We start from the raw sequence: 24,536 nt of genomic DNA, 5'->3' as shown, positions 1-24,536 counted from the left end.
TTTTGTTTGGCTTGTGTTGTTAATTTTCCAATGTAAATGTTTTTAAATGCTCCAGATTTGTTTCTAATCAGTTGAAGGTAAAATGAGTTCCAGTTTAAGTACGTATTTTTTTTTGTCAAACAGGATAGATGCATTAATTATCAGGAGTTTCACACCACATTTGGGTGGAGTTCAATGAAAAGGAAGAAAGACTTGGATTTATATTGGGCCTTATCCCATTGCTCAAAAACATTTCTGACTAAGTATCATCTCTCAGTACTGCACTTGAGACATCTCTAGCGATGCAACATTCCTTCAGTACTACACTGGAGATGCCTTGGACAATGCAATACTCCTTCAGTACTACACTGGAGATGTCTTGGACAATGCAATACTCCTCCAGTACTACACTGGAGATGCCTTGGACAATGCAATACTCCTTCAGTACTACACTGGAGATGCCTTGGACAATGCAATACTCCTTCAGCATTGCACTGGAGACATCTCCAACAATGCAACAAAGATATCTGGTACTTAAACTCATGACTCATGGTGTTGCTGGTGACTGGCAGCCAAACACACCAACTGGAAAAAGGAGTTCACATTTACATTACTATGTCCTGGAGGTTGAAATTAAGATGACTAGCATTCTTTTGCATGTCTTGTTAATAACTGCATAACCTGGTGAACACTGTGAACTCACTTAATGCTTAGAATAACTGGTCACTCCTCTCAGTATAGCTCGGTTACATTCCCTACCCTTCTCGCACCCTGATAAATCAGTGCTCCTTCATGTTGAACACCACCTGGAAGAAGCATTGAGGGCAGCAAGGGCACAGAATGTACACTGGGTGAGTAGTGGGGTGGGGGGGAGGTGCGGTGGGGGGCTGTTGGTGGGGTGGAGGTTTCAATCTCCATCACTAACTGTGGCTCAGTAGCAGTACCAATGACCAAGCTGGCTCAATCCTGAAGGACATAGCTGCCAGACTGGGCTTGCTACAGGTGGTGAGAGAACCAACATGAGGAGAAAAACCTACTTGACATCGCCTTCATCAATCAACACATTGCAGATCCATCTGTACATGATACTATTGGTAGGAGTGACCACTTTGTCTTGTGGAGACAAAGTCCCATCTTCACACTGAGGACATCCTCCATCGTGTTTGTGGCAATGGGATTGTGCAAAATAGAATAGATTCAGAACAGATCTAGCAGCTCAAAACTAGGCATCCATGAGGTACTGTGGGCCATCAGCAGTAGCAAAATTGTATTTAACTACAATCTATAACCTCATGGCCTGGCATATCCCTCACTTTACCATTGCCATCAAGCCAGGGGATCAATCCTGGTGCAATGAGAAGTGTAGAAGAGCAAGCCAGGAACAGCACCCAGCATATCTAAAAATAAGGTGCCAACTCGGTGAAGCTACAACACAGGACTACATGTCTGTGGAAGCAGCATGCAATAGATAGAGCTAAATGGTCATAACAAACCGATCAGATAAAAGCCCTGCAGTCCTGCCACATCTAGTCATTAATTCTGGGTGGATAATTAAGCAACTACCAGGAGGAAGAGACCCCACAAATATTCCCTTCCTCAAAGATGGCAGAGCCCAACACTTGAACACAACACAAGGCTGAAACATTTGCAACAATCTTCAGTCAGAAGCACTGAGTGATTGATCCATCTCTGCCTCCTCCTGAGATCCCCAATATCACAGAAGCCAGCCATTAGCCAATTTGATTCATTTCACTTGACATCAAGAAATGGCTTAACACACTGCTATAAAATGGTTGTGGTTGTATCCAATGGCTATGGGATCCAACTCATCCAACAACATCAAGAACCAGGGGAAATTTGTTGATTGGCTGGAGGAAAATAAGATGGTTGTGGTTGTTGGAGACCAATTATCTCAGCCCCAGGACATTGTTGCAAGTGTTCCTCAGGGTAGTGTCCTCAGGTCAATTATCCTCAGCTGCTTCATCAATGACTTTCCCTCCATCATAAAGTCAGAAATGGAGATGTTTGCTAGTGATTTTACAGTGCTCAGTTCTATTTGCAACTCCTCATAATGAAGCAGTTCATGCCTACATGCAGCAAGACATGGACAGCACTCCAGCTTAGATTGGTAAGCGGCAAGTACATTTGCACGTTACAAGTGCCAGGCAATGACCATCTCCAACAAGAGAGAATCTAACCATGTCCCCTTGACATCCAATGACATTACCATCTCTGAATCCCCCAAATCAACATCCTGGGGTTACCATGACCAGAAACACAACAGGACCAGCCATATAAATACTGTGGCTACAAGAGCAGATCAGATGCTGAGAATTCTGTGGTGAGTAACTCACCTCCTGTCTCCCCAAAGCCTTTCCACCATCTATAAGGCACAAGTCAGGAATTCTCTACTTAGCTGGAAGAGAGGAGCTGGAATATCATTCAAGAAGTTCAACCTCATCCAAGACATAGCAGTCCACTTGATTTGCACCCCATCATCACTTAAAACATTCTCTCTCCTCCTCCACCATCAGCACACAGTGTGTACTGCAGCAACTCACCAATGCTTCTTCGGTAGCACCTCCAAACCCATGATCTCTTCCAACTAGAAGGGGGAGAATAGCAAGCATATGGGAACACAACTATTTGCAAGTTTTCTGTGAGTCACACATCATCCTGACATGGAAATATATTGATGTTTTTTTATCACTGTTAAATCAAAATCCTGGAACACCTTACCTGACAGCACTGTGGGTCTACATTCACCAGATGCACTGCTGTGGTTTCAGAAGGTGGCTCACCATAACCTTCACAAAGACAAATAGGGACTGAAAATACATATCAACCTAACCATCAAGGCCCATGTACTGTGGATGAATGACAGAAAGCAGCATAAATGTACATTGTTCTTTTACCTTTTATCTTGTGTTTCTACTTCACTGTTCAATGCCGTGTCTGCTGTGGGTTGTGCTAGGTTCCAACTCACCAATGTTACTGGTGCAGATTGGCTGCAATAACAGCAATATAAAGTAGCTCGCCATGTGAAACACTCTCACATCACTTTCTACAGAAGGCAGGCAATCCACAATGCCTGTGTTACACACGGTGGCAGGTACAAATCTACCATACTGCTTTAAAAGACAAAATGACAAACAGGCAGTCAATCTCATCGCTCATATGACACTTGCAGGTATCTCCTCTCTAAAGAGAGATGGATCCCTTGGCATAACCCAAATAAAACTCTGCTCATTCCCTTGATTTTGGGTGACAGCTCAGTGATGATTGAATGAAAGGACAATGAAGACAAGACTTTGTAAATTATAAAATCTGTTGGTTAGATTATAATTACACTCCTTTGTTTACCCTATCTGTTGCAGTAATTATGAAGAACATCATTAATTAAAAGATCATTAGCAATGTGCTCCACTCACGGTATTAAATAGGTACGTCACTGGTAACTGAAGGAGAAGCAATGGCACTGGATGAGCCATCATCAATATTGTCTAACAGCTATATAAGACATGGGTTGAATATAGATCAGTTCTGAATATTTAGTTCCAATATTTTAAAGTCTCACGTGCCAAAAAAATGATGAATGCTCGTCACAGTTTTGAGGGGTGTGTGGAATCTTTATGTTCATCAAAGTGACCAGAATTAAACAATTTTGCCTTGTTTTATCTTTGTCAAGTGTTATGCCCAAACCTAATTACCCTTGAGAAGGTGGTAATAGGCCTTCATCTTGAACCACTGCAGTCCATGGTGTGAGCATAGAATATAGGAAGTATAAAGTATGCCATATCACCCTGTGGACCTGCTCCATCACTCAAAAATATCATGGCTGATCTTCAACCTGAACTCCACTTTCATGACCAATCCACATATCATTTGATTCCTTTAGAGTTCAAAAATCTTTCAATCTCAGCCTTGAATACACTAAACAACTGATGATCCACAGCCCTCTGGGGTGGAGAATTCCAAAGATTCTGAGTGAAGAAATACCTCCTTATCTCAGTCCTAAATGGCCAATCCATTAACCGGAGACTATGCCTCCTAGTTTTCGATTCTCCAGCCGGGGAAATAGCTTCTCATCATCTACCCTCTCAGCGCTCTCAGAATCTAATATTTTAATGAGATAACTTCTCATTCTCCTAAACTCCAGGGAGTATAGGCCCACTCTACTCAATCTCTCCTTGCTAAGACAACCCTCTCATCCAAGAGTCAATGTAGTGGACAAAAAGCAGAAAAATGCAGATGCTGGAAATCTGAAATAAAAACAGAAAACACCGGAAAAAACTCAACGGGTTAGACAGCATCTGTGTAGAGAGAGAAACAGAATTAACGTTTCAGGTCTTTGGTCACAGACCTGAAGCATTGAGCTGGATTTTACAGGTCCCAAACCAGGCATGCTTTTGGTGGGGAGACAAACAAAATATGAGGGGTGCCCAGTTCACCACCTTCTCGCCCACCCCTGAGCTGTCTCCCAGAAAACAGTAGGTGGGCAAGTGGCGAAATCGGCAGCTCGCCTGCCAATTTTAAATAAATAATGAATGGTCAGTTGAGCTTGTTATCAAGCCAATTAACCAGAACATTATACTGCCCACGCCATAATACATGGGCAGGAGTGGGCAGTCCATCTTTGAGTACATTGAGAAAAAGGTGGAAAGGAAGGTGGGGGGTTGGGGGGGTGGGGCACATCATTTGGGAGGTGCCCTGTGGACATCAGGAGCACCCCCCCCCCCACCCACCCCCCCCAAGCTGTTACCCTCTCCTTTGCTCCCACCTGACCTCCAAAAATGACCCCCATCTCCTGCTCCCCTCCCCAAGATGCCTGATCCCTCCCCGCCCAGTAAAGCCCAACTTACCTGGCTCCGACAGCCAACTCGTCTTCTTTGTGAGCCTGCTTGCAGTCCCAGCAGCACCCGCTACTCAGTTCTGGTGCTGCCAGGGCTGCTAGAGCTGCCAGCCCATCTGATTGGCCAGCAGCTGTCGAGGGCAGGAATTCCTCTCACTAAGAGGCGTAAGTCCCACTCGCTGCCTGTTTAGCCCACCGGCAGTGAGTTATGGCTGCAGGGCTGGCTTCTTCTCAGTGCATTGGTTGGTGCCCAGCTTTCCTTCCAGGGGGCGGCAAACAGTTCACCTCCACCACCCCCTGTAAAATCCAGCCTGTTAACTCCGATTCCCTTTCTACGCATATGCTGCCTAACCTGCTGTGTTTTTATCAGCATTTTCTGTTTTTATTTCAATCCAGTAAACCTTTGCTGCACCCCATCTGTGGCAGGAATAACCTTCCTTAGGTATAGAGACTGTACATAGCATTCCAGGTATAGTCTCACCAACGCCCTGTCCATTTACAGCAAGATTGCCTTACTCTCATACCCTAACCTCCTTGCAATGAAGATCAATTGAAGATGAGAGTGCTGTTCAGCAGGAAATTCCAGAATAATGACCCAGAGACGATAATATTCCCATTATTTATACATCTATTCAACTTCTATTGAACAAAAAATTCATTTAATAGTTTAAAGCTAAAGCAAGGTTAGAGTTTTTGATACTCCACTGCTGATCAAAGGAGAAAGAGAGATCCTGTGGTGACACAAAGTAATTAAAGTAGCTAAAACTTATTAATGGGAAACTTATTCTGTTTGTTATCCTGTGCATGTTACTAAAGCTTACTTAGAAATGAAGGTCAGTGAAGGTATTCTGGAAGGCATGGTGAAAGGATTCACCTCCCCAAGAGATTAACGGTATTGGATTTTAAAAATCTGGATTGAGGTTGGAACAGATCAAAAAGTGTAACAGGGAGAAATCTGAATAAATTGGATGAGTATCACTGTTGGGAGAAAAGTCGCTTTCCCACTTTTCCCACCTACGACAACAACAACTTACATTAATATAGTGCCTTTAACATAATGAAACATAGCAAGGCACTTAAGCCTAGGTTTTCCAATTAACATTACTTTCAATTCCATGATAACCCCTAACGTTGCTTAGGGAATCTAAGTTCATAGACTTATGTTATATGTCAGTTATATACACTCACCTGGTGGATACACAGTAAATCTCTCTCCACATTGTCCAATCAAACATTCCCAGGGCAGTTACAGTATGGGTTAGATACAGAATAAAACTCCCTCCACACCAGGCTTGTCAAACCAGGCTACACTGCAACCCGTGAAGCTCCTCTGTGTGGCCTCTGGAGTGATTGCAAACAGTGCAAGTGGAGAGGCAGTCGGGAGATTGAAAACAGCGCGAGGGGAGAGGCAGTCGGGAGATTGAAAACAGCGCAAGGGGAGAGGCAGTCGGGAGATTGAAAACAGCGCGAGGGGAGAGGCAGTCGGGAGATTGAAAACAACGCGAGGGGAGAGGCAGTCGGGAGATTGAAAACAGCGCATGAGAACAAATAGTGACATCACAGCAAAGAAGCAATTTGATTGGTTGGAGAAGAAGTTAGCTGTATCTCGTAAGTGGATAAGGTTTACTTTTTTCCTAGGGTTTACAATAGCATAGGCACTGTACTCTTGTCAGTTGATAGTAAGTTGATTGGCCATCAAGTGCTTTGTGTTAGGGACAGTGTGTTAATAGCCAGCTTAGGACACAGGAGTTCAGGTAGATCCATAAATAAAATAGCACTAAAACTTTACTTTAATTATTTTATTTTAATTTCAAACATCTAAAATAAGCACCTGTGTAGTTAAGAAATGCATCAGTGGTACTAGTATTTAATAAGCACAGTAAATTGTATAATGCATAGGAATTACTTTAAGTTAATTAAGAAAGTAATTAAATTAACTTAACTAAGTAACATGAGTAACAATGGCAGGACAAGTGTTATGTTGTAGCTGTGGAATGTGGGTTCTTTTGGACGCTAACGCAATCCAGGACAAACACATCTGCAGAAAGTGTAAGCAGCTAGAGGAATTCTAGATCAGGATTATTGATCTGGAAGCTGAATTGCAGACACAGAGCAACATAAAGCAGGGCAAAAAATACCTGGGCACTTTGTTCCAGAAGACGGTCACACCTCTTAGAACAGGGTTGTCTGTTTTTGTCAGCACTAAGGGACAGGAGGATGTGACCGTGAATGAGGAAGGTAAAGGGACCGAGCAGACAGTAGTGGAGGAGCCTCAGACTTTGCAATTGTCAAACAGGTTTGAAGTGCTCACAACCTGTGTGGACGAAAGTGAGGTCTGTAAGGTGGATGAGCAGGTTAGCCATGGCACCATGGTACAGGAAACCGTTCAAGCGGAGGGAGCAAACAGGAATGGAGTAGTAATAGGGAACAGTATTGTGAGGGGGATTGACACTGTTCTCTGCAGCAAAGAGCGAGAGTCCAGAAGGCTGTGTTGCTTGCCCGGTGCCAGGGTTCAGGGCACCTGCTCAGGGCTGGAGAGGAACTTGCAGTCAGAGGGGGAGGATCCAGTCATCATGGTTCATGTAGGTACCAATGACATAGGTAGGACAAGGAAAGAGGTTTTACATAGTCAGCATGAGGAGCTAGCTACCAAATTAAAAAGCAGAGCCTCAAAGGTAATAATCGCTGGATTATTACCTGAGCCAGGTGCAAATTGGCATAAGGCAAATAAGATTAGGGAGATGAATGCATGGCTCAAAGACTGGTGTGGGAGAAGTGGGTTCAGGTTCATGGGGCTCGGGCACCAAAACTGGGGAAAGTGGGGGCTGTACTGTTGGGACGGTCTACACCTGAACCATGCTGGGGCAAGTTTCTTGCGAATCGTATGACTAGGGAAGTAGAAAGGGTTTTAAATCAAATCGTGGGGCAAGGGATTAAATGTGGGAAGATGCAGTAAATTAAAGAGTAGAGACAAGGTAAGAGAGAAAGGTATTAATTTGGGAAATGATAAAGAGACCATGACAGGAAGGGACAGAGAGTACAAGTTTAAGAGTAAACCAATAGATAAGGCTAGAGGTTACAAAAATAATAAAAGGACAAAACTTAAGGCTCTGTATTTGAATGTACGCAATGTTCGAAACAAAGCAGATGAACTAATAGTGCAAATAGAGATAAATAAGTATGATCTAATAGCTATTACAGAGACATGACTACAGGATGGGATAGATTAGGACCTGAGCATAGAAGGGTATGTGACCTTTAGGAAGGATAGAAAGTTAGGAAAAGTTGGAGGGGTGGCTCTGTTGATTAAAGATGACATTAACACAATAGAGAGGGATGGCCTAAGTGCAGGAAACCAAGATATCGAAGTGGTTTGAGTAGAGATGAAGAATGATAAAGGCAAGAAGTCAGTGGGAGTGGTGTACAGGCCCCCTAACAGCAATCACATGGTAGGATGGGGTATCAAAGAAGAAATAGTGGGGGCTTGTCAGAAAGGTACTGCGGTTATCATGGGGGATTTTAATCTACATATAGACTGGAACAACCAGATGGGGAACAACCATAGATGACAAATATATATTTGAAATGTTTTAAAAATAATGTTTTAGGGATAATTTCTTAGATCAGCACATTCTGGAGCCAACCAGAGAGAAGGCTACACTGGACCTGGTATTGTGCAATGAGATAGAATTAATGACCTCATAGTGAAGGCGCCCCTAGGTAGCAGTGGTCGTAATATGATTGAATTTTACATTCAGTTTGAGGGAGAGAGGACTGGGTCTAACACCAGTATTTTAAACTTAAATAAGGGCAATTACAAGGGCATGAAAGCAGACCTAGCAAAAGTGAACTGGCAATTTCGGTTAAGGGATAGGTCAATAGAGATCAGACGTTTAAGGAGATATTTCAGAATACACAGAATAGCTACATTCCAACAGGAAATAAAAATTCTGAGGGGAGGATCCACCATCTGTGGTTAACTCAAAAAGCTAAAGATAGTGTGAAACTTAAAGAAAAAGCATATAATTGTGCAAAGATAGGTGGCAGGTCAGAAGATTGGACAGAACATAAAAAACAGCAAAGAATGACAAAAAGATTAATAAGCAGGGAAAAATTAGAGTACAAGAGAAAGCTAAGTAGAAATATAAAGACAGGCAGTAAGGGTTTCTACAGATACTTAAAAAAGAAAAGAATTAACAAGGTGAGTGTTGGTCCTATGGAGAGTAAATCTGGGGAATTAATAATGGAAAATAAGGAGATGGCAGATGAACTCAACAGGTATTTTCACCATAGAGGATACAAGTAACATCCCAGAAATAGCTGTAAAACAGGAATTGGAAGGGAGGGGGGAACTCAAGAAAATTACAACCACCAGGAAAGTGGTACTTAGCAAATTGTTGGAATGCAGGTTGACAAGTCCCTGGGTCCTGATGGACTTCATCCTAGTGTCTTAGAAGAAGTGGCTAGTGAGATAGTTGATGCGTTGGTCTTAATTTTCCAAAATTCCCTAGATTCGGGGACAGTTCCATTAAATTGGAAAAGAGCAAATATAACTCCTTTATTCAAAAAGGGAGGGAGACAGAAAGCAGGAAACTATAAGCCAGTTAGCTTAACATCTGTCACATGGAAGATGTTAGAAGCTATTATTAAAGACACTATAACAGGGCACTTGGATAAATTCAAGGTAATTGGGCAGAGTCAACACAGCTTTGTGAAAGGGAAATCATGTTTAACCAATTTAATGGAGTTCTTTGAAGAAGTAACAAGTGCTGTGGATAAAGGGGAACTGGTGGATGTGCTGTACTTAGATTTTCAGAAGGCATTTGATAAGGTGCCTCATCAAAGGTTATTGTGGAAAATAAAAGCTCATGGTGTAGGGGGTAACACATTGGCATGGATAGAAGATTGGCTAGCTATCAGGAAACGGAGTAGGCATAAATAGCTCATTTTTTAGTTGGCAGGGTGTGATGAGTGGTGTGCTGTAGGGATCAGTGCGGGGGCCTCAGCCCTTTACAATTTATATAAATGATTTGGTTGAAGGGACCGATGGTATGGTTGCTAAATTTGCTGATGACACAAAGGTAGGTAGGAAAGTAAGCTGTGAAGAGGGCATAAGGAGGCTACAAAAAGGATATAGATAGGTCAGGCGAGTGGGCAAAGATCTGGCAAATGGAGTATATTGTAGGAAAATGTGAGGTGGTCCATTTTGGCAGGATGAATGAAAAAGAGGCACTTTACCTAAACGGTAAGAGATTGCAGAACTCTGAGATGCAGAGGGATCTGGGTGTCCTAGTGTACAAATCACAAAAGGCTAGTATGCAGGTACAGCAAGTAATTAGGAAAGCTAATAGAATGTTATTGTTTATTGCGAGGGGAATTGAATACAAGAGTAGGGAGGTTATGCTTCAGTTATACAGACCATTGGTGAGACCACATCTGGAGCACTGTGTACAGTATTGGTTTCCTTATTTAAAGAAAGATGTAAAAGCATTAGAAGCAGTTCATAGAAGGTTTACTAGATTAATATCTGGAATGGGTGGGTTAGCTTATGAGGAAAGGCTGGACAGGCTAGGCTTGTATCTACTGGAGTTTAGGACAGTAAGAGGTGACTTGATTGAAACATATAAGATCCTGAGGGGACTTGACAGGGTGAAATTGGAAAGGATACTTCCTCTTGTGGGAGAATCTAGAACTCGGGGACACTGTTTCAAAATAAGGAGTCGCCCATTTAGGACAGAGATGAGGAAAAAATTTTCTCTCATAGGGTTGTGAGACTTAGGAATTCTCTTCCTGAAAAGGTGGATGAGGCAGAGTCCTTGAATACCTTTAAGGCAGAAGTAGTTAAATTCTTCGTAAGCAAGGGGTGAAAGGTTATCGGGGGTAGGCAGAAATATGAGGCTATTAAATAGCGGAACAAGGTTGAGGGACTGTGTGGCCTACTCCTTCTAATTGCTATGTTCGGAAGGACCTGCTTTCCCTTGGCTCCAGCCGCTTTGACCTGGCTTCTGCTGCTTTCCTCCGGTTCTCCCCGTGTTCCCCCAGCTCCCCCCACTTCTCCCCAGTTCCCCCCACATTCCCCTGGTTCTCAGTGCTCCCCTCAGCAGGCACCCACGTTCAGTTGCCACTAGGCCTCACAACTTGCTCCAGGTCTATCTTCTGCTCTCATAACACCCACCCCCACCCCCAGCTGATTTAATGAGTGAGGGTGAGTGAGTGAATGAGTGTGAGGGTGGGTGAGAGGCTGAGAGAGTGAGGATGAGTGGGTGAGAAGTTTACACACAGACAATATCCCTGAACCATGCAGTCAGTGGATTTTCAGCTAAGTCTGCTAAAACACGACCCAATTTGTCATGGCAAAATTCGAGCATTGAACACCCATCCACATGGATTACTGATATCATTTTTAATGTAGATATCCAATCCAGATACCTGACTGACCTAATGTTTACTGTTATTACCATCCAAATACAGGACTGACCATTCATATAATGTTAATTTAAGTGTGTGTGTGTGTGCGCGCGTGCGTGAGAGTTGTCACTGTATGTGTGTGCTTGAAGGGTAAGAGTGTATACGTGTATGAGAGGGGTGAGTATATGTCTGTGTCTTAGGGGTGAGTGTGTCTGAGGAGTGAGAGTGTGAGTGTGTATGTATGGAGGAGGGGGTGAGTGTGTGTCTTACGGATGAGTGTGTCTAAGGGGTGAGAGTGTGAGTGTGTGTGTGACAGAGAGAGAGAGAGAGAGAGCGCGAGAGGGGAGAGTGTGTAACAAAAACAGAAAATGCTGGAAAAACTCAGCAGGTCTAACAGCATCTGTGGAGAAAAGAAAAGAGTTAACATTTCGAGTCCTTGTGACTCTTCTTCAGAGCAGAGAGCGTGTGTCTGGCTCACTCCCAGTATCAGGGTTCTCATTCACCCTCACCTCCACACACAAACATGCATTCTCATCCATTCTCAGTGGGTGAAGGTGAGTGATTGAGCACCCTGAGACTGGGAGTGAGCTGGACGCATACACTCTTGTCCTTTCACACTTTGATAGTGGTCTTTATTTATTACTGGTTTTTTTAAATTATCGATTCACTGTTGTGATTTTCTTTTCACTCAGCAAGCTGTTTCTTTTCATACGTCAGCTCTTCTTTTGAAATTCATGTTTAATGTTGTGTCAAACCTTATCTTTCTGAAATTTGCTCATCACCACCCCCCGAGTGTGAGAAAAATTGAGATGTGGCCTCCCCCACATGAAAAGCTTGGACAAACCTGTGCTACATTGTCCTGTCAGGCATTTCCAGGGCTGGTAAAGTACAGGTTAGATGTGCAATAAAGCTCCTTCTATTTTGTCTCGTCAAACATTCACCAGAGTAAAGGCTTTGGAAATCAAATCAAAGCACTACCTTCTCCAGAGATTGAGTGCACCAAAGGATTCCTTAATGTGGAAGGGGCCATAGAGGAAGGCACTTGTCAACATAAACAGCAACTTGCATTTGTACAGAGAACTTAACATAGTACAATAGTTTTTTCAGACAGGAATTGACAAAGAGCTAAATAGAGAGATATTAACCTAATCAAAGAGTTACATTTCTCAGACAGAAATTGACAAAGAGCTAAATAGCGAGATATTAGCCTGATCAAAGAGTTACATTTTAAGGGGTGTCCTAAAGCAGGGGGAAGAAGTTGAAACGCAGAGAGATTTAGGGAGGGAATTCCACAGTTTAGTGGCTGGGCACGTGAAGGCACAGCCACCAAGGGTAAAGTGAAAGATGTGGGGTTGCACAAGAGGCCTCTATTGGAGGGTTGTAATTTCCAATGTGTGTTGAGTTACCTGATCTCAGTGTCTGGTGGCTTTGCAATTGCCCTGAGCGTTGCTGATGCCTGAAGGTCTGCACTTAGTCTGTATGTGAAGGCTGGGTCAAGTTCAACTGTGCTGAAACTTAAATGAAATACAAATGAATCTAACTCTCTACTTTTACAGAAGAAAGTTAATTTTCAGAGGCTGAGGGAAATTTGAGACCTGCAGAATCTGTGTCTTTCAGTGTTTGTTTGTTTCAGTTCTTGGATCATTTTGTTATTTGCTTCATAAGTCTCATACCAAATTGAGTTGGTGGAACAATATCACAGTGAAATCTCAGGGACCTTACACTTATTTTCTTCTGCCTTCCACACTCTGAAGGCCATTAATTGCTCCTATACATCCCAATTACCTTTTTATAATTTGATGAGTCATTAGTGACAGTTTCCCAGTGTATGACTGGTTCCTCAGCACTCTGATCTAAAGAGCCTTTCTCAGATTTCTTACAAAGGGTGGCATTTTTTTTGACAAGCTGAAATTCTAAGCAACAACTGCATTGTAATATGAGTTACAGTAACCTTAAGATAGTGTCCATGTGACTGAATCAGTAGAGTGTCGAATGTGTCAACCTGCCCAATATCCCATGGGAGTAGAATTTAGTCTTACAGCACCATGTATGTTCAGTTGTACTGAATTATGTTGATTTGAGTTATGATGTAGATGCTCTGAGCTAAATCAAAGCTTTATATTCTCTCTCCTTTTCATATTCTCTTACGTTTTTTCTTCCCTCTCACTTTCTCTTCTTCCCAACAGTCACACTTCCTAGTTTCCTCATGCTCTATCACTAACTCTCCTCTTCATATTCTCTTATTCTTTTTTCTCTCTAGCTCTCATTCTCACTTATCTTTGTGCTCTCCAATCCTCCTTCTCCCTTTCTCTTGTTTTCTCTCTTCTCCTTTGCTCCCTCTCTTCCCTTCTTCTCTCACATTCCTTTTTCTTTCTCTTCTCTTCATCTTGCTGTCCTCCCTTGCTGTCCATTTCTTCCCCTTGCTCTTTTGTTTCTCACCTTTCTTCCATTGCCTCTCTTCTTCTATCCCTCCTTCTCTCTTTCATTTGCTCTCCCTTTGTCACTCCCTCTCTCTTTCTCTGCCCCTCTTCCTCTTTCTTGGTAGGCACAGAAAGAGTACAAAATGATGACATATTCCCTGGTTATGTGTGTTACCACTGCCACCTTCTGGTTGCTTTGAGATATTTCCACTGAACTCATCTTGTGACGTTAGATTTTCCACTCCCAGCATTAAAAGTCTCTCTAACATGTGCAGTAGCTGCCCTGGGAGTGTCTGTGGGATAGCGGTCTTTACTCTCTAACTCATGCTGTACCTACCCTTGGTGTGTTTGATGGAACTGTATGGAGTGAACTTTACTCTTTATCTAATCCATGCTGTACCTGCCCTGGGAGTGTTTGGTGTAGAGGGAGCTGGCACAGGCACAATGGGGCAAATAACCTCCTGCTGTGTTCTACAATTACATGAAACAGAAGATTACGCTTAGGATATAATCTCCAGTGAGGGCACAAAGTTCTTTCGTCAAGAGAGTAAACTCCACCTGAAAGCCTGAAAATAGCAGTAATACTTTATACGGGCACAGGCACAATTTGAAGGAGATTGTAAAGATATAGCCTTTGGACCCTTTTACAGATGAATGCCTCTATTTACCAGATTGAAGGAAAGGAAGGTTGTAGAATGAGCTGTGAGTTCCATCACTGCAGTTCTACTTTCAAGTATATTTCATTGTGATGTGAAGCCTGGCCGTGCCAGTGTGCAACCATTGAGTGTACGTGAACTGTTTATTAAGGGCAGGCATTGAGAAAATGATGATCGTGGTTTTGTTGATAGGGAAGATGAAAGGGAAGCATGAGTTTTGCACCCAGTATCTAACCAGTAATAGCAGTGTTACATCTCCAGCTCCATTACCTAGCACTCGGCCATACATTTGTCAGACATAATACTTTTGATATTTCTGCTTTTCCGACACTGCTTGAATCAATCCACTGTGATTTATTTGCTTATTTCTGTGCCTGGTGCTGCTGTGAAAAAGACTTTCATGCTTTATGTTCTTCTCCCAGTGTGAAGCCCTCGCTTAAATTTAAAAGGTCATTCAGAATTTAAAAAATGTTAATTTCTGCTGTGTAAAATTTGTTGGTATTCAGGAACAGAGCAACAAACAGCATAAGACTAACCTTCCAGAGGAAACCTCTCACTCCCCTGCTTCAACAAGAGGTCGGCAGAGAGCTCGGAGTGTGATACCATGCAGTTAATACCTTGAAGGGATCCAGAGGAGGTAACAGATCCCTCAGAGCTCAGGGCTCATGCTTGACTGATATGAACTTTCACCTAACAGATGGACTCAATCTCTATTCTCTCCCCTACTGGAACCCTGTGTCTGCAGTGTTTATTATCTACAGGATGCACTGCAGAAACTCAACAAGGTCACTTCACCAGAATCTCCTTCCCAGTGACCTGTACCACTTTGAAGGACAAGGGCAGCAGGTGCATGGGAACACTATCCTCTACTTGTTCCACTCCCAGTCACAAACTACCCAGGCTTGGATACATATCACTGTTCCTTCCTTGTCGCCATGTTAATGTCAGAAATCACAAATCTAACACCTTCTTGGATGTACCTTCACCACATGGACTGCAGTGGTAAAGAGATGGCCCATCGCCTATGGCTGATAAATCCAGCCTCACCAACCTTCCTCATGACCCAAGAATAAAACAAAATGCTATTTCCTTCAGCCACACTGTTGCCTATTACAATGTTTTTCCAAAGGATCTGGCCTGCTGTCCTGGCAACACAGTACACAGCTCCCCCAGCAACCCTCCATTACCCCAGTCTATGGACAGTCCTCATGTGAATGTTGGTGGGCTATTTGACTGTGGAAGCATCACAGATGAGCCTGATCCTGCCATCATTTGATGCCCAAGGACAGGGGGCAGTGTGCATTCTCACTCACATCTCTCTATTTTGCGCTTGTCACTGTCACTCTTCCTCTTTCCCCGTTGCTGTCTGTCTTATTTTCTCCCTCTCATTCTCTATCTCTCTGTCTGTATCTGTCTCTGTCTGTCAGCCCCTTTCCCTTTTTCTCTGTCGTTGTCTCTGTCTCTCTCTAGATGATTGTAATGGGCAGCTGATCCGCCGCCACCTCATGTTTTGTACCCACAACAATGTGAAATTTTGCCCCACTGAATAACATGGAAGATGTAAGGAGCACACGTCTGTGCCAATCGTATTAATGTTTACACTGGACAATTGCATCAAGATAACATTTACCCTTTGGGTGCAAAGTGCAGGAAAACAGAACAGAGACTCAAGACTTCTACCTTGGAGAATTATCTCAGGGTTTTGGACAATCAGGAAAATTCATGCAGATCTACCTGGCATTAATCTTTGCTCCCCCAGGATTTCCAGCTGTACCCCACCTGGTTTTCTTTTAGTGCCACCAGTGAGGACCAATTTTGAGGGCCCCTAATCTCAGTTCCAACCCTGTTTCTGACTGGAGGATCAGAGAGGAACAGGCAACAAGCACAGAGGCCTTACGAACATAGAACAAAGATGAACAGGAAAAGACTTTCTGGCCTGTCCAACCTGTCCCGCACAATTTGTGATATCTTGTGTATCATAATAAATACTCTACACACCCAACCTGAAAACAAGTGATCTCCCGGGAGGAATCTTGAAATTCCTCTCTAGTCCCCGTAGGCCATTGCAAACTGGTCCAGATAACTCAGGCTCTGATTAATGTTAGACGGTACCTATCTCTTGTATGATGTGTTCTCCAACCCAGTCAAACACAGGTTTGGCCCTCGTTTGTAGGAACTTAGAGTCCACTGCACGAGGCCTGCAACTTTTTCCCCGAGATCCACTATTCCCTGGGAAAAGAACCACCTCCTGACACCTAACCCAGATAGGACCTTGTACAACTTAAAATTACCCCCGGTCTTCATTTGTCCTTCATCCTCTTATAAACGTAACCAGATCACTCATAAATCAATGCTTCTCTAAAGTGTAGAGGCCTAACTCCTTTAGTCTATCTCAATAACTAAGATGCTTTATACTGAGAATTAATCTAGTGATCCTCCTCTGTTTTTTACTCATTCATGGGAACTGGGTATTGCTGGCTAGGCCAGCATTTATTACCCATCCCTAATTGCCCTGGTAGTAAGCCACCTTCTTGAACCACTAAAGTCCATGCGGTGTAGGTACACCCACAGGGGTTTTAGGAAAGGAGATCCAGGATTTTGACCCAGTAACAATGAAGGAACAGTGATATAGTTCCAAGTCAGGGTGATGTGTGGCTTTGAGGGGAACTTGCTGATAGTGGTGTTCCCATGAATCTGCTACCCTTGGCCTTCTGGGTGGTAGAGGTCGTGGGTTTGGAAGGTGCTGTCGAAGAAGCCTTGGTGAGTTGCTGCAGTGCATCTTGCAGATGGCACATACTGCAATACTCCCGACCCACGATATCCCACACCTACGATACCCCTAGCCCATGATACCCCTGACCCTCAACATTCACCGTACCCATTCCAAAGACTCAATGTCAACCACCATACGAGGTGACCAAAACTGGATGCAGTATACAAGGTGAAGCCTGACTAAAGTGTGCCTAAAGGCAAGTAAGTTTCTTGCTGGTGAACAGGTACCACAGACTAGTTAGGGCTCTATGTATCCCAGCCTGGTTAAAGGTTTAGTATTCTAAGTGATGAGTAACCCTGCCTCAATTACTCCCACTCTCTCTCCAAGAGAAAACAAATTCTATACCAGTCTGCAAACAAAAACTGAGGATACATAAAATTCAGTTACAAGAGTCAATATTGGTGGGGAGAGAGGGAAAATGAGGTTGTGAATTGGAAGAAGATCACAGGCTCAGGTATTTATCAAAGGGCAAGGAGATTGCAAGTCAGGGGCGACTGAGGTCAGGGAGATTGTAAGTCAGGGGAATTTTAGGTCAAGATAATTGAGGATCAGGTTATCGCAGGTCAGGGGTATCATGGCTTTGTGATATCGTGGACTAGGTATATCCTGGGTAAGGGGTATTGAGGATCAGAGGGTATCGTGGGCTTGTGATATCGCAGATTGGGGATATCCCGGGTCAGGGGTATCGAGGGTCAGGGGTGTTGCATGTCAGGGGTATCGAGGGTCAGGGGTGTTGCAGGTCAGGGGTATCGAGGGTCAGATAGATCATGGGTTGAGGGTAGTGTCATGAAAGTATAATAATTCTCATAATATTATTGAGATTTACTGTAAATGTAGGTTAATAGTAGGGTTTGGAATAGTTTCTCTGTGTGTGCGCGCGGGGGATTTAATTGAATTGGAGACAGCTGGTCTGGAGGCTTTGAGTTATCGACAAGAAGTTAGGTTTGAAATGCTAAATATGTAAACATGGCTGAAGTTTTAGAATGTGAGGCGTGAGGAACATTTGCATTTTTAGATAAATTAGCTTAGTTTGAATTTCAAAGAGATTGTAAGATGTTACACTAGCCAGAAGCAGCTAAGCCAAACAGTGTGTTTATTTTTCCCAAAGGCAACTGATAAAATTAGCGCTATGAAAAGATTTATATTATGGAAAAAGGTAAAGTTCCAAAGACATATTGGAACAATGGAATTTGCATTAGAATGGGAGAAACATGTATAGAGGAGATGAGGCTATGTGTAAGAGGAGAAGGCATTCTAAGATCTAACACAAGTGTGAACAGCCTCCAGCCTCTGTGCATCAAGTTGCCGTCTACAGGAACTGAAGCTGAGAAAACTCACTTTGAAACTTACAGTCCAGTGTATTGTGTTGCTTTGCCTGGGTCTGTTTAAATCTATTTGTTTTTAACTGCTGCCTTAATGGAAGTGTAACTGGGAGTCAGGTTAATTAGGGGTTTTAGGAATTATTATAATAGTAATTTGTAGACTTATGGATGTGCTTGAAATCTTTTATTCTGTTAATAAATGTTTAATTTAGTTTTCTAAAAACTTCTGAAGTCGTGGTAGTCTTACTACTTCTGAATTCAAGGCACGCATACCAAAATAAATTACAAATTGCAAAACAGTTGTGACCGTGTGATCAAGTTCCCTCGTGGACTTGATCCGCCTGACACACATTATCTGCCACGTCATAAAAGTATCATGAGTCAGGGGTTTAACGGATTAGGGTATCACAGGTTGGGGTAACATGTGTTGGGGATCATCGTGGATCAGAGAATTTTGCAGGTCAGGAAGGTCGCAGGTCGGGGAGGTTGCAAATTGGAGGTAATCGCAGGTTGAAGGGTATCACAGGTCATGGAAATTGTGAGGCGGGGACATCACAGGTCAGAGAGATCGTGGGCCAGGGCGTATTGAGGGTTGCTTAGGGTCCATGCTCAGGGAGATCACGGGTCAGAAGGGAGATTTTCTGGTCAAAGGGATCACTGGTTGGGAGGGGAACCTCAGGCCGAGAGCGAGCGCTGGTGCGGAGGAGATCGCAGATTGGGGGTATCAGCTGATCTGGCAAGGGAAGTGATCTTGCTTGGGGGTGGTGCTGGGGAGAAGCATCCCTGCTCATCCTTACACACAACCCCCTTCTGCAACCAATCATGAGGGAGGGATGTGGGAGGTTAAACCTGTATGGGTAATAAATGCCATCCTTCCCAATGACACCCACATCCCAACAATTTAAAATATAGTATTCATTCTAAATCTATCTCATTAGGATCAGTGTCACAGAAGATTGGAAAGACTGTATTTTATACCTTTTTAGCATGCACCCATCTCCCTACAGTCTCCTTATCTAAAGCCTCAGAAAATGAGATACTGTTTTTGATTTTTACTAGTCCCTTTTATTTCGGATGAATTGTCATTTTACCCTATCACATGGCAATTAAACACTGTTCATCCAATAAGAAAATTACAAACTTGAATGAAATTTTTCAGTCCTGAAATAAAAATTTATAAATTACAGCACAGTGCAATTTTAAGTTAACCACAAATGAACCACTTTACCATTGACAAAACATCAGAATTATAACACTCCCTCTTCAGAAAGAAAGAAAAGAATGACAGCCTTCCATTTTTACAGTGCTTTTCTTGTCAGTCGGACGTCTCAAAACACTTTTCAGCCAATGAAGTGCTTTTGAAGTGTAGTCACTGTTGTAATATAGAAAAGATCTATCCATACAATGCTGAGGACTAAGGTACAGGCCTACATCTTGAGCAGTGAATATAAAAGTGCTGGAATTTACTTATCATTTTTCTCCCTCCTCTCCTGAATGTGTGGGCTCAGTTCAGTCTGTGGCGGCCCTCCCTACTCCCGCGGCTCCGGCGGCACCCCACCCTTACAGTTCACGCAGATGCCAAAGTGTCCCTTAAATTTTTCACCGGGAGTCGAACATTCTGGCCCAGGCAGTCAATGTTAATGACTATTCAACCATATGGGGTAACCTTGGCCACATCTGATCCTGATTTGGCCCCACATCCGCACATGTACTTTCCAGAAAGGGCATTGGGTTATGGGGGTAGGAAACCATTGTGACATCTTTGCAGGAAAGAAAAGAGACTGTGTACAGCAAATGGAGTTCAAAGTACCCAACAAACTAGTTTAATCCAGTTTTGGATATATATATATATATATATACAAATGGCCACAAGAGGGTACTATTATATTATTACACTCCTCCTTCCTTAATGAGAAAATACACAATGTTCAAATTCCAGACAACTTATATACACTTCTTGTTTTTCATTTATTTACAAATCCAACTTAAGAACTGGTTTCCTATTCCCAAGAGAATACTTCCTTTCTTGACCCAAAATTTCTGAACTTTGGGAAGGATCTGGACTCATCTAAGCCTGAGTCTGAGGAGAAGTTTTCTCCAACAAGGAATGATTTTGCCGTTCATCTTCAGCTGAAATTTCCACTTCATCAGACATGTCTGTCTGACTCTGAGTCGGATCTGAACTTTCTCAGGCACATCTTGTGTTGGAATAACTATTGGCACTCTACTCGTATCCCAGCTATCCAATACATCAGACTCCCTTCATCTTTGCGAACCTCAGAAGGTAAAACACGATCTACACGTGCAAACCTAATCTTTCCACTACCAAACATGTGTGAACAGCACATATTTTCACAACTCTTCCTGGTAGTCACTCCAACCACTTTAACTTTCTGGTTCAACTTCAAGCGCATTTCTCTCACTGTACTATCATGACTCTCTTTCTGCCTGGATCGTTTCTCCTCAACTGACTGTGCTAAATGTGACTTCAGTAATGAAAGCCTAGAATGAGAGTATCTTCTAAGAAACAATTCAGCTGGTGTCCTGCCAGTAGTAGTGTGAGGTGTGTTACAATGAAGAAATAATTCGCCAGTTTGTGATCCAAAGACATCTAACGTTTCTTCCAATTTGTATCTAGCACTTGCTTAACAACAGCACACTTAACCATTTGTACTGTGCACTCTGCTATTCCATTTGAAGCAGGATGATATGGTGGAACTCTAGTGTGTTTTACCCCATTCATTCTCATATGCCAGATCTTATTGAATGGCAGAGCAGGCTTGAGGGGCTGAGTGGCCTACTCCTGCTCCTAATTCATATGTTCGTGCGTACTTTACAAACTCTTTTGAACAAAACTGAGGTCCGTTGTCAGATGCAATTTCCTCTGGGAACCCATAAGCAGCAAACGCACTACACAAAATATCTAGAGTTTTGCCAGTTGTTGTTCAGTTCATCGGAAATCCTCAACCCGTTTGAAATGGTTTTCTATCACAATTAATAGCTGTTGGCCTTCAAATTCTGCAAAATCTATGTGCAGCCGCTGCCACTCTCTAGCTGGCCATTTCCATAGTTGCCAAGGTACCGATGACAAGTTTCTTTTCTACTGCTTGACATACTCTACACTGTCCTTACCTAACACTGGCCACCAAAGATAGCTTCTCGCTAGAATCTTTGTCAAGCTCACCCCGAAGCGTTGGTCACAAAAATCACAGAGCAATTGCGATCTGTACTTTTCGAGGATTACAACTCTGGCTCCCCACATAACACAACAATTATCAACTGACAACACATTATAATGCATAAAAAATGGCCTGATTTCTAAATCCAGTATCTGTGTTGGCCACTCATTTGTGATATAGTCGTATACCCTTGCCAATGCACGGTCCCTATGAGTTGTTCTACTAATATCATCCGCTGTGACTGGCAACTCATCTATGTGTGAAAAGAAAAACACATCTTCCCTGTTGGGTCTACTTCTGATGGGGATGGGAATCTAGACATCACATCAGCATTACAATGATCTTCCGATCATCTGTGCTTAATGTCGTACTGATAAGCAAACAAAATCAAAGCCCATCTTTGCTTTCCGGCTGCAGTTAAAGTGGGTACTGGGGACTTTGGATTCAAAATAGCCATGAGTGGCTTATGATCAGTTTCGATTGTGAAACTACAACACAGAAGTATTTATGAAATCTTCTTACTCCAAAAATCAAAGACAGTGCTTCACATTCAATCTGAGCATAATTTCGCTCACTGGCACTGAGGGTAAATAAGGCAAATGTAATTAGTCTCTCCTCACCATTATCCAACACACAAGAGATCACAGCAGCTACTCTGGATGAAGAGGCATCAAATGCTGGTTTAATCTTTTAGGACACATTGTAATGTACCTGCATTATACCATCTACCAATTTACTTTAACACAACTGGAATACTTTGTCACACTCCCCTTGTCCAATTCCACAGAACTCCCTTCCTCAAGAATTCATTCAATGGATGCAATAAGGTTGCCAAATTTAGTGTAGTAATTCGCTAGGCCCATAGAAGATCTGTGCTCAGAGATATATTCTGAAAATGTATTTGAACCTTACTCTCAGTAGGATGTAACCCATCTTTGTATACCCTGTGACTCAAATACTCTACAGAGTTTTGAAACATTTTGTATTTGTATGCCCTTGCCCAAACTTCATGTTTTTACAACATTGGAGCGCCTTTATCAGCCTGGGCCTGCCTGTTTGGAGACTGGTCACCGTGGGCCTGCCTGTTTGGAGACTGGTCACCGTGGGCCTGCCTGTTTGGAGACTGGTCACCGTGGGCCTGCCTGTTTACAGACTGGTCACCGTGGGCCTGCCTGTTTACAGACTGGTCACCGTGGGCCTGCCTGTTTACAGACTGGTCACCGTGGACATGCCTGTTTGGAGAGTGGTCACCGTGGGCGTGCCTGTTTGGAGATTGGTCACCGTGGACATGCCTGTTTGGAGATTGGTCACCGTGGGCGTGCCTGTTTGGAGATTGGTCACCGTGGACATGCCTGTTTGGAGATTGGTCACCGTGGGCGTGCCTGCTTGGAGATTGGTCACCGTGGGCGTGCCTGCTTGGAGATTGGTCACCGTGGTTTGGAGATTGGTCACCGTGGGCGTGCCTGCTTGGAGACTGGGCACCATGGGCCTGCCTGTTTGGAGATTGGTCACCGTGGGCCTGCCTGTTTGGAGATTGGTCACCGTGGGCATGCCTGCTTGGAGACTGGGCACCATGGGCCTGCCTGTTTGGAGATTGGTCACCGTAGGCCTGCCTGTTTGGAGATTGGTCACCGTGGGCCTGCCTGTTTGGAGACTGGTCACCGTTGGCCTGCCTGTTTGGAGATTGGTCACCGTGGACATGCCTGTTTGGAGATTGGTCACCGTGGGCCTGCCTGCTTGGAGACTGATCACCATGGGCCTGCCTGTTTGGAGATTGGTCACCGTGGGCCTGCCTGTTTGGAGATTGGTCACCGTGGGCATGTCTGCTTGGAGACTGGTCACCGTGGTTTGGAGATTGGTCACCGTGGGCCTGCCTGTTTGAAGACTGGTCACCGTGGGCCTGCCTGTTTGGAGATTGGTCACCGTGGACATGCCTGTTTGGAGATTGGTCACCGTGGGCCTGCCTGCTTGGAGACTTGTCACCATGGGCCTGCCTGTTTGGAGATTGGTCACCGTGGGCCTGCCTGTTTGGAGATTGGTCACCGTGGGCATGTCTGCTTGGAGACTGGTCACCATGGTTTGGAGATTGGTCACCGTGGGCGTGCCTGTTTGGAGATTGGTCACCGTTGGCGTGCCTGCTTGGAGACTGGTCACCGTGGTTTGGAGATTGGTCACCATGGGCGTGCCTGTTTGGAGCTGAAATAAGTCTGTCATCCAAATAGCACACGACTCCCTGAATTCCTTTCAAAATTTGGTTTATCACCCCTTGGAAAATTCCAGGGGCTGAAGAAATGCTGATGGCAACCTCTGAAACTGAAAAAGACCCATGTGTATATTAATAATCAAATATGATTTAAACTCATCGTCTAACTCAAGTTGCAATAGGCATTTGTCAGTTCAGACTTTGAAAAAATTTGGCCTCCTGACAATATTGTGAACAGATCCTCCACGTTTGGCAAAGTATCGGGTGGATTACATTCCAATACCTGATTTAAGGTCAATGCTTAGATTCTCTCTTGTTAGAGATGCTCATTGTCTGGCACTTGTGTGGCACGATGTTACTTGCCACTTGTTAGCCGAAGCCTGGATATTGCCCAAGTCTTGCTGCATTTGGACATGGACTGCTTCAGAATCTGAGAAGCCGCGAATTGTGTTGAACATTGTGCAATCATCAGCAAACATCCCCACTTCTGACCTTATGATGAAAGGAAGGTCATTGATGAAGCAGCTGAAGATGTTTGGGCTGAGGACACTATCCTGAGGAACTCCTGCAGTGATCTCCTGGAACTGAAATAATTGATCTCCAACCACAACCATCTTCCTTTGTGCTAGGGTATGACTCCAACCAGCGGAGAGTTGTCCCCCGATTCTCATTGACTCCAGTTTTGCTAGGGCTCCTTAATGCCACACTCGGACAAATGCTGCCTTGATGTCAAGGACAGTCACT

This window comes from Cetorhinus maximus, chromosome 15 (genome assembly GCF_964194155.1).
Source record: "Cetorhinus maximus chromosome 15, sCetMax3.hap1.1, whole genome shotgun sequence".
NCBI classification, from domain to species: domain Eukaryota; kingdom Metazoa; phylum Chordata; class Chondrichthyes; order Lamniformes; family Cetorhinidae; genus Cetorhinus; species Cetorhinus maximus.
The sequence above is the reverse complement of the archived record's forward strand: the minus strand, read 5'-3'. Positions refer to the sequence as shown.